The 16,649-nt window shown below is 41.2% G+C and overlaps 1 long non-coding RNA gene across 2 annotated transcripts; it reads left to right on the top strand.

Annotated features, from left to right (window-relative positions):
• Nucleotides 1-31: 31 nt before the first annotated feature.
• Nucleotides 32-16,370, top strand: LOC148754741 (uncharacterized). Of its 2 annotated transcripts, XR_016019731.1 has the most exons (4): nt 32-1,850; nt 2,514-2,651; nt 8,041-11,101; nt 15,525-16,369. It is a non-coding gene; the product is annotated as an uncharacterized LOC148754741 (long non-coding RNA). The 2 variants fall into 2 exon arrangements; XR_016019730.1 differs by having other exon boundaries at nt 8,041-16,370.
• The last annotated feature ends 279 nt before the right edge of the window (nt 16,371-16,649 follow it).

The raw sequence follows: 16,649 nt of genomic DNA, 5'->3' as shown, positions 1-16,649 counted from the left end.
GTGAAGGCAACTAGTAGGTTGGTGCAAAAGTAATTGTGGTTTTTGCAATTATTTTCAAGCTTTTAAACCACAATTACTTTTGCACCAACCTAACTTGCATATAGCTCACATATAGTTATTAAGCATCAGAGTCAGGATTTGAACCCAGGTTGAACCCATGTTCTCCTACTCCCACAATCCAGCTCACCTAATTTTCATTCACATAGGACCCAAAAGAGCATAGTATAGCAGCGTTACTTAGCTTTCATCTAGATTTGTAATTTGGACTACTAACCTAGATGGAATACAAGTCCCATCCTGCTGACTTCCAGTGTTAGCACTGCTGGTTTGAGAGTTAGGCGACCAACTTTCTGAGCAAATGTGCTTGTCTCTTTAGGGCCATTGGAGCCTGGTGAGTGCCCTGGAGTGTCAAGATATCTTCAATGAACAGCATGGTTCTGAAACCCAGGATCTCCCTCAAATCTAACAATGGCAGGGCTGTTGTAGTGACATAGGGCCTGTAACGTGTCCCTTCCTTTCCTTCTCTGCATTTCATCACTCCCACATTTTGAAAACAACAGTTCCTCTATGATGTAATAACGGGCAAGCACTCTGAGTTTTCAAGTGACAAGTAAGTGCCAGGAATATTTTATTTGCCTTGGAAAGATATAAATTCCTGGGTCTATACAGATTCCAGTGGCTTTCAGAGAGACTGAGCACGCTGCTCGCCTTAAGAAAGGCCACCAATGGGAGTGATTTCTGGTGATGCAATGCTGATATTTCAGTATCATCCTGGAGAAGGGAAGAGGGGGGTTTCTCTGGAGCCAGATGAACTCATAATTAGTTCTCACCCAGGCTGCTTAAGCAATTATGGTGAAACCAAATCACATTACTTTTTTCTCCTGCTCTTGATAAAAGCCTCAACCCGCTCCTCGTGCCCCATAGGGCACTTGGCTGGCCATTATTTCTAATACCACAGATGCCATTCTTCGCTGTTGTTTCCAGGCTACGACTGTCACTGTGTAAAATAAGAAGTGTGGGGGGAATCATGTACACCTCTCGGTCTCACTACTTCAGAGGTACCTAGCAACCCTGTCTCCAGGCAGGCAGCATGCATCTCCCTGGTAGTTTATTGCCCACTCACAGCAGAGGCGGTGTGCTCTCTGCAAATAGCCTACATCTTTGCCGGTGCCAGCTTGGCGGTGGGGTGGTGGTGTCATTTGGTGTCCTCAGGGACGTTTGGTTCTTGTTCTGGGAAGACTAGGGCAAAGCAATGACTATTTCCCCAAAGCTGTTTGTGGAATCAGAAATTAGGTTAAGCAGTTCTGTACTTGAGGTTGCACAGTCTAAAATCAAAAGCAGTGGTTTTCAACCTTTGTTTTTCCCAGTCTTTGTCACATTTCTGACATGAACCTTCCAGAATGTTCATGACATTCTATTCTGAAGTATGTTTCCCAGGCATATCGCTATAATGAGCCATGCTCCTGGCCATTTTGTCCATTACCAACCCACCCAACAATGCTAGGCACATTAGCCATTCCCACAGTTTTCACCAAATTCATGCTCTGTCTGTAAAGTATCGATTGGGCTGAAGAGAGCCCCTGCACTGACTTACCGTCCAGTCACATAAACTTTCCATTTTCGGCTCATGTACAAAGGACATTACATATGGATGTTGAGACTTGTAATTGGCTTTATGTATGTCAGGGTATTGTTAAATATTCTGTGTTTCTTTGCTACTTGAGTTTGATCTGTATTTTAATTCTTACCCCGGAGTAAGAGCCTTGAAGAATGAAAGTCACTTCTCTTGTGGAGGGAAACCAAGATTTTCCTGTGGTGACTGATGAAAAAAGGGAAGGACTCAGACTTAGGTATGTAAAGCCTGAGCTGGGAAACCGTGGGTGCTGCTGGGTAGAGGGGAGATCCCAAGATATCAGGAAGAGAATAGGTTTTAATCTCCAAGAGTCATTTCCTCACTTACTCACCAAACAATTATTGAATTCTTACCATGTGCCGGGCCCTCGTCACAGAGCAAGGGAGACACATATGAATGAAAAGTCTTATTGACAAGATCATAGTCTGGGGATATTTTAGTGCAAACAACAATCAGGAACAGTGTCAGATTTGTTGTAATACAAATACTGACAAAGTACTTTGGGAGCTCAGATGGGGATGGGAAGGCTCTCTAGGGAGATGGGAAGGGGGAGGGAGTGATATTTATACCATTTAATTTTTAATAATAGCTATGTTTAGCAACTGGCTCACAACATGCCTGAAAGTCTAGCACTTGGCTTTCATGAGCTGGTGTGAACTGGCTCCAGCACATCACAGGATGAAGGTGAAACTCGAAAGTGTAGATATGTCTTATAGCCAGGCTAAAGAATTTGGACTCTCTCCACAAAGCAGGATAATTTGAAACATTACTTAATGGTTTTGTTTCTCTCTCTCTCTCTCCATATAAATATATATATATATATATATATATATATATATATATATATATATATATATATATTTACTTTCTACCACCAAAGAAGGTGTCTAACTTTTGCTTTTCCTTGTCTCATATGTTTTTGTATTGCTGGGCAGAAACCAAATATTTCTAAAGAGCTAGGCTTGGCTTTACCTACTTTCATAGGACCAACTGGATACAGTCAAGGTGAAGATCAGAGGTGAGCATTGTAAACCAGAGGGCCCATTCTTGAATATTCTGTAAGAGATTCCTGTACGCTTCAGAAGAACCCTGGTGGAAGGAAGGAGCCCAATACAAAGACTGAAATTGTGTTTCCTATTGAGTAGAAGGGGGCTCAGCATAATTTAACTATTTTAAAGAAGTTAAGAGAAATGATGTCTCTTGCACTCCAGTGTTATAGAATAAACTGATATCTGTTACAGCTATAGGTAATACACATTTTAAAACCAGAAATATAACCTGATTGTATATAAATTTTAGAAGGATAAATATCGCCTGTGTGCAGAGGAAGAATTGGGACAGGGAGATGTGAGTGAAAAATGAGACCACTTAGGTGTGCTTATCTGCAATAAGGGGAGTAATCAGGGCAGTGTCTGGGGATCAAAACAGGTCAGGCTCCACAATATTTCAGAGGCTAAATCACTAAGGGTATGAATACATGTTTGAGGATTTAAACTATGACCTATCATGGCTTAGAGGCAAATGCAACCCAGGCCTATGTTGGTTACCACGTGCTTGGTACAGTGCCTCAGACTTAGCAGGTGCTTAATAAATACATGCTGAACAAATGAAAGAAAAGATGAATGAATCAGTCCAATGCATAAGCATATACACATGTTTTCACTGCATTGACAATGAGCCTGGTCAAGGGAATGAAAGGCCACAGACTGGGAGAACGTCTTTGCAAAAGATATATCTGACAAAGGACTGCTAGCCAAAATATACAAAGAACTTTTAAAACTCAACAAAAGAAAACGAACATCCTGATTTCAAAAAGTGGCAAAAGACCTGAAAAAACACCTCACGTAAGAAGATATAGAGATGGCAAATAAGCATATGAAACGATGCTGCACTTTATATGTCACTAGGGAAATGTAAATTAAAACAACAAGGAGATACAACTACACACCTATCAGAATGGCCCAAATCCATAAAACTGACAACACCAAAAGCAACAGGAACTCGCAGTCCCCGCTGGTGGGAATGCAAAATGGGAAGGCAGTTTGGCAGCCTCTTATGAAACTAAGCATACTCTTATCACATGATGCAGTAATCAGATTTCTCAGTACTCACCCAAAGGAGTTGAAATTTTATGTCCACACAAAAACCTGCACGTGAATATGCATAGAAGCTTTATTCATAACTGCCCAAACTGGGAAGCACCGAGTTGTCCTGCAGTAGGTGAGTGGACCAACAAACTGGTTCATCCAGGCAGTGGAATATTTTCAGCCCTAAAATGAAATGAGCTACCAAGCCATGAAAAGACATGGAAGAAATTTAAATGTGTATTATGAAGTGAAGAAGGCCAATCTGAGAAGGCCACACACCGTATGATTCCAACTACATGATGTTCGGGAAAAGGCAAAACTATGGACACACTGAAATCAGTGGTTGCCGGTGGGGGTGGAGGGTGGGGGCAGGGGTCATCCCCCCACCCCAGTTCATATGTTGAAGGATGAATAGGTGAAACACAGGATTTTTAGGTTACTGAAACTGTTCTGTATGATGCTCTAATGATGGATATATGTCATTGTACATTTGTCAAAACGCATAGAATATATGACACCAAGGGTGGACCCTAATGTAAACTGTGGCCTTTGGGTGATAATGATGTGACAGTGCAGGTTCACCAACTACAACATATGTACCCCTTGGCGGGGTTGGGGGCGGCAGGTGTTGATAGTGGGGAAAGTCGTGTGTGTATGTGAAGACAAGGTAATGGGAAATCTCAGTACCTTCCTCTCAATTTTGCTGTAAACCTAAAACTGCTCTAAAAAAATAAAGTCTGTTTAAAAGGAAAAAAGACAAAACAAAACAGAGTCTGGGAGCTAGCATGAGGATTCATGACTCAGTACCTAAGTGGTGGTTATGGAAACCAGAGCATCTCTACATTGTCTGAATATAATACCAGTATGCTGACCCGTAGGCTGTCCTTGTGTCAAGATCACTGAGCCTGTTCTTGAAGACAAGTTCTAGTGTGACAGGAGGAAATTCAGGTACACAGGGGTAGTATGAGGTATATGTTGAAGAATAGAAGATGAGAATTTGAACGAACTTAACGCCTTTTACCATCCCAGCCATGTCAGGTCGGTTTGGACATCATCAGAACTCTCCAGCACCTTCAGGGGGCATGTCAGCTCTGTGTCTCCTACCCACCCCTCATCTACCAGGCAGTTGCAGCAAAAGCACATTTCAGACCATAATATTCTAAGCAAACAAACATTTGCTAGCAAGCAGGCACAAAATGCTCATGCTGCCTGTGTATACTTGCAGTATTTTCAGGCCCAACCTTTGACAAAATGACCCTCACCTTCAAGACCAAGACAAGCAGGTACTGATGGAAGGCAGGTCAGGCCTTTCAGATTGGAGGACAAGATCATCCACAGATGGGAGAGGCACAGGGCCTCACCGGTGTCCCCCTGGTATGAAGTATCTGCCTGGACAGGTATTTATTTATATGTTTTTCCTGCAAAGGTGGAGATGCCCAACTTCTAACACTGGCCTGACTTAACCTCCACTTATTTCGTCAATTAGAAATTCTTTACAACATGCTAAATAATAAAACTTCTGGTGTTCGTTTTGACAACAATACTGTCGACTACTGCCTGGCCAGTTCTTAGGGTATTAACTCTATTAGGCCACTTCATACGCTTATCCATTCCTAGGGTATAGATTAGATTGTGCAGAGAGTTCCCAACATTTACATACTGCAGTATGGTCAAGCAAATTGCAATGAACAATAAAGCCAAAAGAAACATCAAGACACAAATTTTACAAAAGCTCCAACATCAGAATGAAACTGGACATCTGTTTTGCGTTGTACTAGTAACTATGAGATCTAATTATACATGTTTCCAGTTATTATGCTGGAGAGAATGAGTTGTATATGGGGCTTTATAACATTTAAACAAAAGCAGTTTTAAGTAATGTACTGCCGTGGTCGATGTAGCATCATGGTTCCTTTTTGAGATTCCCCATGAACAGAAGTTTTTCCATTAACAAAACCTTTATGTAAGGCTTTATTTGATGGATTTTCTTTTTGTAACAAGAAGAGACATGAGTACTATGGATGAACATAAAAATATCCCAGAGACAGGTTGTCATAGAAACTATGCCAGGAGAGCAGCTACAAGCAGAATAGAATGCACCATCCAAAGAAGAGAAGAAGTAAGTGACTGTGAAGCTACTCTTTCCATCAGTTTTCGGGAGTAAAACTCTCATGAATCTCCTCATGGAAGTTGTCAGTGATGGCAGGGGCAGGTGGAGTATTAGGAGGCTGTGGGGCTGCTGATATATACCTCGTAGGACTTTTTTAGGAGATTAAAATAGATAAAATATATAAAGCACCTCCTATACAGAGTCCCGGAAAAATATTAATAATAGATAGCAATAATCTTTACGATCTCATATAATCCTCACTAGAGCCCTCTAAGGAAGACACAGTTATTCAAATTTTCTAGGCGAGAAAATGAGGCATAGAGAAATTGAATTGTTCAAGGTCACATGGTACCCTGCTTCCCTGAAAATAAGACCTAGCTGGACAACCAGCTCTAATGCGTCTTTTGGAGCAAAAATTAATATAAGACCTGGTATTATATTATATTATATTATATTATATTATATTATATTATATTATATTATATTCCCGGTCTTATAGTAAAACAAGGGTCTTATATTAATTTTTGCTCCAAAAGACGCATTAGAGCTGATTGTCCAGCTAGGCCTTATTTTTGGGGAACCATGGTAAGTGGTAGAACTGTGATTCAAATGCTGGGTTGTCTGACTCGAGGGTCCTTGCCCTTGCCTTCTCTGCTGGACTGACCTAGTTGGCAGTCAATAACTGGTAATAATTATAAAAATGATTCTTTGGGGGTGAAATAGTAGTTGGAGTTTCAATTGCCATGAGATACATATGGCAGAATGTCGTAACATTTGTTGATTTTGTTTTTTTCCTTAAGTTTATTTTTCCTAAACTAAATGGAAGTGTCATCCTATAGGATGACAACAAACTACTTTGTCCTGTTCTCCTTTTTTTCCCCTCCTTACTCTCCAGGTTGTCCCAAACAATCAATGTCCTACAGAGCTCTAAGAAAACCAGGACTCTCTTCTCCCCCTCCCCCTCCCCCTCCCCCTCCCCCTCCCCCTCCCCCTCCCCCTCCCTCCCCTCCCCTCCCCTCCCCTCCCCTCCCCCTCCCTCCCCCTCCCCTCCCCTCCCCCTCCCTCCCCCACCCTTCCCCTCCCCCTCCCCTCCCCTCCCCCTCCCTCCCCCTCCCCCTCCCCTCCCCTCCTCCTCCCCCTCTCCCTCTCCCTCTCCCTGTTTCCTGAAGGAGAAGCTTGTGACTAGAGCTTCCTTACCATACCTTTGCCAGTCAAGATCTTATGTTATGGGTTGAATTGTGTCCCCCAAAATTCATATGTTGAAGTCTGTTAAAAATAAAATTCTTCATGACACTTGTTAGAGAAGGGTAAGGTCGACTTTATCCTGGGGACTATCAAAATAGGTATAGGGACCACTACACTGGGGTTTTGTAGTAGGGGAGAGAGATTGCCTCAACTCCAAATACAAGGAAAAATGGGAATTTGTAGCCAAGAAAAAGGGTGTGTGTGTGTGGTGGGGAGGGTCAGTAGATGGGAAATTACTAAGAAGAAACGTCATCTGTAAGGGAGGATTCTGTCTTAAATGGACCTAGCAGGATTCTTGCTGAAGGCAGACCAGGTTGATCAATTCGCCTGGATGATGATGGGTGATTTTGGTTAAAGTGACTTAGCAGGGTTCTTGCTAGAAATGGACTCTACAGGGAAGGGCATGGGAGCCTAAGGTCAGGCCTAGTCAAAAAAAGAGCTCAGAAGAGCTCGACCAAAGTTTGGTCAATGAGAGAATCATTGTCAAGTCCTAACCCTCCCATGCCTAAAAATGTGACTGCATTTGGAGATAAGGCCTTTAAAGAGGTGACTAAAGTAAAATGAGATCATATGGGTGGACTGTAATATGACTGGTGTCCTTATAAGAAAGGAGGTTAAGACACACACACACACACACACACACACACACACACACACACACACACAGAAGGATGACCATATCAAGACAGCAGATGAAGACAGCCATCTACAAACCAAGGAGCGAGGCCTTTAGAAGATACTGACCCTAACAACACCTTAATCTTAGATGTCTAGGCAACAGAACTGTGAAGAAATAAATTCCTGTTGTTTCAGCCATTCAGTCAGTGGTGCTTTGTTATGGCAGCCCTAGCAAATGAATACACTCTACAGTGGTCTGTCTGAGCATCTTAAGTTTATTCAAACCCATGTCCCCTTTGCCTCCTGGCATCTCCACTTGATATGTGGCTGTGTCTATTTCACGATAGTTACACACCAGTGTGGAATGCGGACCCACTGTGTAAAATGGCGCACGCCCACTTTGGAAATGGCTCTGCTGAGGCTACGTCCAGGAAAATTAATCAAGGTATGTGCTTTCCTTTGTGTTGTTTTGCGTTCCTCCCACTTGTCCAGCCTCTCCCAGGGACGAGTGCCTTCATCGGAGCCAATGTAATACTTTGTTCATATCGAGATGCAAGTTCTCACAGGACTGCACTGCCATTAACTTTTTATATGTCTGTTTACCACTCCTACACCACCCACAGTTAATTTATGAATTTATAGACACTGAGAGTGTGCCTGTGAATTACTCATTTCTGTACTCCCAGCACCTACTACAATTCCTGGTTCAAAGAAGGCAGTAAGTCATGTTCAGACTTCTTGAATGGATATGTATATATAGATTTTTATCTTTTCTTCTTTCTTTACCTCTGATGAGGGGATTTTTGTAATACAGACTTCAGTGAATGAAATTTTAAGCTCATTGCACGTGATGCTATGTACAATTGTCAATGTTATAAGTAAAACGGTTTATCTTGATTTTAAATGCTCTAATCAGAAGATTCTCAAATGCCGAAGCCTCTCCTTACAAGGGAGAATGCAAGTATAATGGAGTTTGAGTTGTCTAGGAGAAATAGCCATCATTACTTTAAGAAATCCTACTGTCTACTCCACTCCCGAGATGGCGCCAGCACCAGGGAGGAGACTCGGCATCATGGGAGAAGTGGGGAGAGAAAGGAGACTGTAGGGAGAAGGGGCTCCTGGGCTCTTACTCAAGACAGACTCTACCAAGACTGTCAGGCAACTCATTGGAAAATGAATATTTCACCTCTGGCCATTCTCTGGACTAGTTACTAGAAGGACTGTTTCTTTTTGGTAATGAACTATATACCTCATTCTTCTTGGACTTTTAGGCAGAAAAGAGGGGGGTATATTTCGATTGTTACGAACTGTATCCTGCTGGTTTTATTGGACCATGGAAATACTGCACCTCTCATCCACTCCTCAGTCCAGACCAATGGGAGGAGCCTGCTCTGTCAGAGGGTCTGGTTGGAAGCAAAATACAGTCTTTCAAAGTACAGCCCTTCACTCAGCTCTTCCAGAGACACAATCCAAGGAAGGTCAACTTCTCCTGAAAGCTTTAGTGAAAAGCTGGATCATGAACGTTTGTTATTTTTAGACAACAATAGATGATGGACAAAGCAAGACATGTAACTAGCAACACAAGCTTTTGCACTACTTGGAACACAGCCCTCTTTCAGGAGTTCACTGTTGGTGAGACAGTTGCCAAATACCCCACAGGTTTGTGTCGGGAACACCAAAGAAGCAGAATCAATCTTTTATGAAGAAGCAGAACGGTCCTTTATTAGATTCTGTATATTACTAAAAATGAGCACAAGTGAAGGAAATCTATCCTCCAGGTTCCTAATTATAATTCAGAGAGCCAAGAAGGAAAGAGAATGGAGAAAAAGCAAAATTATAAAAAAAGGCTGCCTGGAGTTTGGGAACACTAAACAGAGATGGAAGATATTTCTGTCTTTGATGTCAAACATCCACATGGTAACTTTTTTTCTCCTGAAGGCATTTAATTTTGTGGGATTGCATTCTTTCTGACGCTTAGGAAAATATAAATGCCATCAACTGTTTGATCTCATCTCGGTAGTATGAAGGCTGTTTGTTTGTGGCTTGGGAAGTTAATGCCACAAAAAGCAGTAAAATCCTACAACACGCCAGCTTTTGAATGACTCACAGCAAACAGTCACAATGCAGGTCAGATGGTGTATTTCTGGTGTTAAAAATATAAAAGCGTTACTTAAAAGTGCGTATCCAGAAAACACAAGACATTTGTATTATTCATCATCCAGTGAAAGCTAACTAGCACTGGGACATGATTATAGTTTGAGAAAACAAAAACAAGTATTTCTGATGACCAAAAATAAAATTTTGCTAATTTAAACAGTTTTGAAAATTGGCACAAAGGAAGAAAAAGGGCCTTTCATGTGATGTATAAGGAAGATCTGTTGACGAAAATTAGCTCCTACAGGAAGAGGGTTGATAATGTGACATATACTCACTTTGATCTAAATTTAACATCTTCCCACATTTACAACGTGGCAGTGTCCTTCTAGTTACTATGGTGATCATTCCTCGCAACTCACCAGTTAATTCCTAGGTAACAGACAACAATCGTGGATACCAGAGTGGGCACAGGTAAAAATTCTATTTTTTAAATATTAGCTGTTTGAAAAGTCCCCACCCCACCCCCACCCCTAGCATATTTTAGGCTTGCTACATATAATGAGGAGATTGCAACATCTGCAAATAGGAGCTGTGGGGACAGAGCCCCATAATGTAGTTTACAGGCTCTCGGCCTCACGTGGAGGGGTGCTGGCTCGGGTAGTAGATGGCCATCAGCTGTGGCTAATTGGCCGTCAGCTGTAGCCATTGAGCCATTGGCCACTAATATAACTGCTGCGGCTACGAAGGAGAGCCGAGGGGAGTGGAGGAGAGTCATCGGTCAGTTGCAGAGAAAACGGACAGCAGGTCACATGTCCAGTGAACCCAGCCTCCAGTGAGACCGTAGTGGTATGACTCCCCTACCTATGGCTCCGTGGGTGTTCCTTTTTGGCCTCACCATATCCTGCGTTCTTGTATGGGGAGCGGGAGCAGAGACCCCGCAGGCCTCCCCGCCCGAAAGGAGCTGTATACGGAGAACCACCAAACATGTTTAGGCCCTAATTTTGAGTGTAAGAACCTTGACGTGATATCACAGCATTGCTAAGGAAACTGAGAAATCACTGTTCTAAAATAACTACTTTTTTCAGCTGGAGCTGACCTATAAAGTCACTGTTGATGTTTGATGAAGCTGTGGACAAAATATTACCCGCAATAGTTGGAGCATCTTTCTGTCCAGTGATGTATCATAGTCAATGTTTACTCTTCTTCTAATGGACAGATCCATGATGGGGGAGTGTTTCCTCACGAAAGCAACTTGCATTAGAAGCTTCCAGATAGATGAAGAAAATCTCCTGACCTCTGAAAGTACAGACAGTAAGTACTTCATTGTATTGCTCTTCCTAGTTTTAAAAAACATCTTTCTGGAGACCTAGTTCAGCTCTCCAATAAAAACGGGGTCCAAATACCTGAGTACCACAGAGATAGTTCACTATTCACATTTCTTGGTATTGGCCCTATGGTGCAGTCTGCCGGGTTAGAGATAGTAATAAGTCTACTGAAATGTAGGGCTCTAAAACAAAACCCCACACTGAGAAACCTAGCTTTTCCATTGCTACACAGGAAGCAAAAGCAAACATAAACAGACAAAAAATACATTAGAAAAGGGGGGAGTGACAAAGGGAGAGGAGGAATATGAAGAAATCAGTGTTAGAATATGTTCAGAAACCTCAAAATCATACTGATTGCAGCACTTATTAAACTCTTCCTATGTGACCAGCACTGAGCTGGGCAGCTTAGCTTTTATTCTTATATTTAATCCTCATAACAGCTACATGAAGTTGTCATTATTAATCGGTCCATTTTACAGATGAGGACTTAAGGCTGATAGCGTTAAAGTAACTTTCTCAAGGGATCCCAGTTAAACTAGTAAGTGGTGGGGCTTGTATATATTTAAAACTACAAACAGTAACAAAAAAACCGCAAGCAGTCAAGAGGATATATCATGGGTAGTTGGTCTCACAAGTGTCAAAATACAAACTAGGGGTTCCAGAGGGCTTGCACTATAGTCCAAACCAATGAATTCACAAAGTCGAGCGGCCAGAACAGGTACCCAAAGCTCCCTTTGAAAGGAGACAACCAGAAACTGGGATGTGGATTTGATTTTGATGAAGCCTTTTTATTCTTCCATGTAGGGGAATTTTCACGTGCCCTTTGATAAAAAGTATTTACCCTTATGTATATATCCACATCTTCAAATTGGAAAGCAGAGCAAATAGAAGTTTTTGATAACACCGTATATGCAAGAATATGATAATGTTAGATTTTACGTTTTTTCTTCTTACAAAGTAATTCTATGAACCAGAGATGGATGGCGGATTTATTACTGCTCTTGGGAACTCAGACTGGGTGTCAGACACTGGTAGTCATATTTCATTACAGTCCAGGGAAGTTTTAGCAGGTCATTCTGCAAGTCTCAGCATATATTATTGATTATTGTTCCATATGAATCAATCACAGATGAAATGTAAGGTGGAGTGGGCTCTTGTAAAATGAGTTACATAAAACGTAATGGGCCCATACCACACGTCTAAATTCTTAGTAGAAGAGAACAGTAACTGCAATTTACCGCAAGAGGGCGCGCTGGTACTTTTAAGTATCAAGAACGCGGCAGGCGAAGTGGGCACGATTACAGACCAGGTGCAGATTTCAGCTACAAGCCTGTTGCTTTTCTGCAACCATCACATATTAAATCCAGAAGATTTTCTATAGTAAATCTGTGAGATTTGAAAACAGTAATAAGATGGGGGCAGCTGGTTAGCTCAGTTGGTTAGAGCACAGTGGTCTTAACAAGGTTGCTGGTTCGATCCACCCTCCACAACTAGATTGAAACAACTACTTGACTTGGAGCTGATGGGTCCTGGAAAAACACACTTAAATAAATAAAAGTTTTTTTAAAAAAGAGAAAACAGTAATAAGGTTTTTAAAGGCACGTTGCTTCTTATTTTCATAGAAAGAAATGAGATTGTTTTTCTAAAAATTTATTCCTGGGTTAATATTTTGTTAGATATGGAGGGTGCCAAAAAAAGGTACACACATTTTAAGAAAGGAAAAAAACTATTAAAATTATAATACTCAATATATACCGATAACAAAAGATGAATACAAGTACATTTTTTTGGTACCCCGGGTATATACTTTGTGTCATTACCGGTTATCAAGATGATTTGGGGAAAATCAAAAGAAAAAATTGTTTCCTTTTGTTTTCAGCACTGTAAATCAAATTGGTGAAATCAGGGTTCATTTTAGCAGGAGGAAGAAAGGGTAATTGGAGAGCATTATGGCAAATTAATAGATTCAAATACTCTTCTCGGTACTCCTTCCCCTATCCATGTAACACGGTGATTCACTGTATATTCAAAAGTGGCTTTTAGTGATAAGACTGTGTTATTTTAGGCCCTAGTATTGCCTCTTTAGTAACCACTGAAATCTGAACACGGGATTGAAAAAGAATATATATGTTTGTGACCGAAAGCTACAGATTAAAAATAAAGAAAAATAGGCAGACAACAAAATCCTCACTTCGTATGTGGTGTGGAGTGATCCTGGAAGTCCATGTGGTGTTTCTCTATCAGAGGAAAATTTATAAATATTTTCATTGGAAATGTTCCTTTAGTGCACGGACTGGCAAACTTTTTCTGTAAAGGGCCAGATAGAAAATGCTTCTGGATTTGCAGGCCATATGGTCTGTCTACTTCTGGCTACTCAATTTTGCCACTGTAGCGTGAAAGCAGCCATAGACAAGCCAATGAATGGGCCTGCTTGTGTTCCAATAAAATGTTATTTACAAAAACGGATGTCAGGCTAGGTTTGGCCTCAGGACTGCAGTTGGCTGCTTTAGTCTAGCTGTGTCCCCCTTCACAGAAAAGAGGTGAGTGAGAAGGAGAAGTAAACTTGGGAGACCTGGATATAGGTGCACACACAGAACCTCTAGCTGGAGAGCATAGGATATAAAAAGCTTAACCTCAGGCCTCAAGAAATGCTCAACAGAGTCCTTAGCAAGAAGCCAAAAGAAAAAAAAGTGTCTTAGGAAAAAGTGTATTTTAGAAAATTGGATGAAGCAGATGCATAGCCCTACGTCTAAAATAAGTAAAGCCCAGAGGGTGTAGTAAATAAAAAATGTCTGAGATGGGGAGTTTGCCTTGAGCATCTGTAGCCCTGGTATTCTCAGCCACCAAAAGGTAAGGAAAATCTTGAGCCCTGCAGAAAACTATAGAGTTTTGCAGCAAGACAATTCTGAGTGATAAATTAGTCCCAAGGATGCACCCTAATTTTTTGAACATAAAGAAGCATCCCTGAGTCCCAACTCGAGGACATTTTCTAAAGGACCACTGCAACTTTAAATAATTGGAAAATATATTTTACGGTTCATAGAAAGGTCACCTATATTCCCTAAAAGTGATAGATGCATTGTACTTTGATTTACGAGATGAGCTAAGATTTCCGTGAAATCAATTAATGAATTGATGGGGGAAAAAAGCTTAGAAGAGTATATAATGCAATGGTTCCCAAGTCTGGCTGCAGAAAAATGTCAAGGATATGTAAAAAAACAAACAAAAACAGTTTTCCAGGTCTCATTCCAGACCTATTGGATTAGATTTTCTGGAGCTGGTGGCCCAGGTATTTTGACCACACTGCCCAAGGATGCTGGCATCAGCCCAGGGGGTGGCATTTGGGAGCCACTAAGACAAAGGACACACCCCGATTGGAAGTTTGGCCATGCTGGGTTCAAATTCAGACTCTGTCTTATAACAGTCATTTGACCATGAGCTAGTGATGTAACATTTCCAAGTTTCAGTTTCAATGCCTGTTACGTGGCACCAACATTCGTCCCTACAGGAAGGACGGAAAATCTGATGTGGATCTGTCAGGCTTGGTGTATACATGTCTTTGGCTTTGTGAAAAAATGATTACAGAAGACTGGTTAGGTGATAAAAACACACTTTATTTAACACTTCATGAAGTGGGCAGTCTCCTTTCAGAGAAGGCTTTCATAGGATAGTGAATAAAGAACAAGGAAGAGACAGAAAGCATCTGATAGGCTGGGGCCACCTAGTTAACCTTTTTTTGAGGTGAGAAGGGCCAGAGTTGGCTTGGCGTTTGGAGATTGGCAGACAGGATATACTGTGTTTCTGGTCCAGCAGAGCATTTAAAGGATACAAAAATTATCTCAGTTTTGGTTTGCTAACATGGCCCTCTGGTCAGGAAAGGATCCATCTTGGGCCAAGACAGTTATTTCAGCAGCTCTTTTATTTACATCCTCTCTCCTCTCTCCTCATGGAGACAATAGAGCTGGATTTGCTTCACTCACTAATACACAGAATTTTACTGAAAGTGTAGGGTATTTTTAAGAAGAAGATACGTACGTTCAGTTTTGCTCCACAGAAGCTTTTCTTCTTGAATTTCCTGAGAACTCTGGGTTCAGGTCACTTTCTCTCTAGCTCCTATTACACACCAGCTGGGGAGAAACCACAGAAGGGAGATGTCAAGGCCTCAGGCATCCCATCAAGTCATAACCTATACTGACACTCTGCAGCTTGGCTTAAGGCAATTCCAACTCTTCCTGCTGGCAATCGGCTTTCCACTCCACATTCCTGATGAAGCTGAGCTTTGCTCAAACATGCAGGTGTCAGAAGGTTTTGCTTCTCTGTCAGGAGTTCAGGCGGTAGTGAATTAGGCCACACCTATTGCTCCTTTATTTATTTTTTTCTCTTTTCTCGGGTTGATCTGAATGAAAAAGAACATCACTCCCTCTGAATCTGGAGTGTGGAAAATCACGGGGCAGCCTACCAACTGTTACTTGGCAGGGATGTGATACGGAGGCCGGAGCTGGTAACTCCCTTCCTCTAGCCAGGAGCATTCTTCCTACTTGTAAGCAGTCACTCCTCTGCTCTTTGGGGAGAAGGGTTGGTCCTCCTTCCTGAACACACAAGGCTGAAACGAACTCATCGAGGAGGAAAATAACCTCAAAGTGTGTGTTTTCAAAGCACCCTCCATTGTAGGGAAGTATTTGTGGAACAGAAGAGGAGGTTGGCAGTCATTTTGTTGTTTTGTTGGAAGAAGAAAGCCAGGGAAAAGAAAATTCCAGCCAAAGGAAGAGTTGCCTTAATTTACAGGTCCATGGTGGCTTCTGCAGCGATTGTGGCTGGCAAGTCAGGAAGACAAAGCTGCATGTCGGAGTCTGTGGACACAGCATTTGAGTTATGCTTCTTTGTCAGGAAACCTGAGGGTTTTGTTGTATTCTAATTCAGAGCTGGGCCCTAGCTGAATTAGGAATGAAGAATCCTAGTCCCTAGGTTTACATTTTAATTTCACTAGTGGTTCTACTTAGCAACTTCAAGCAGCGTAAAGAAGACAGCTGTAATATTTCAAGGAATCAAGATATGTTAATTGGACAGCATTTGAATATTAGTGTTTTTTAGGTCAATAACCCTATAAATTGAATGATGACTCCAAGGTGCCAAACTAAATCTAAATTTTAAGTTGTTCCCTGAAATCTGTGACCATCTGTCAGAATCTCAGGAAAAATAAACATTTCAGAAACAAAACATGACTTTGCATTTTTTTTTTGACTTTGCATTATTTTTACCAAAAAAAATTTCTCCAAGCCAAATACTAAAGCAGGCACATTTGTTCAAATTTATCAGAAATAAAATTGCTGAAATACTCATGTGAAAAAAAAAAAAAAAAGGTGAGTGGCCTGCCACTAATTTTTTTATTTTCAGGTTAGCAGCCTTGAATGCAGCAAAAAATATATATATATATATATATATATATATATATATATATATATATATATATATATAAAATAATATTTCAAGGGATTTCTTTGAGGTTTAAATAATAGCATTATTTTTCATGGTTG

The sequence above is a fragment of the Rhinolophus sinicus genome, chromosome 17 (assembly GCF_057876585.1).
Source record: "Rhinolophus sinicus isolate RSI-liver-muscle chromosome 17, RSI-T2T, whole genome shotgun sequence".
NCBI classification, from domain to species: Eukaryota; Metazoa; Chordata; class Mammalia; order Chiroptera; family Rhinolophidae; genus Rhinolophus; species Rhinolophus sinicus.
Note: the sequence above shows the minus strand (reverse complement) of the source record. Positions and strands in the feature narration are given on the sequence as shown.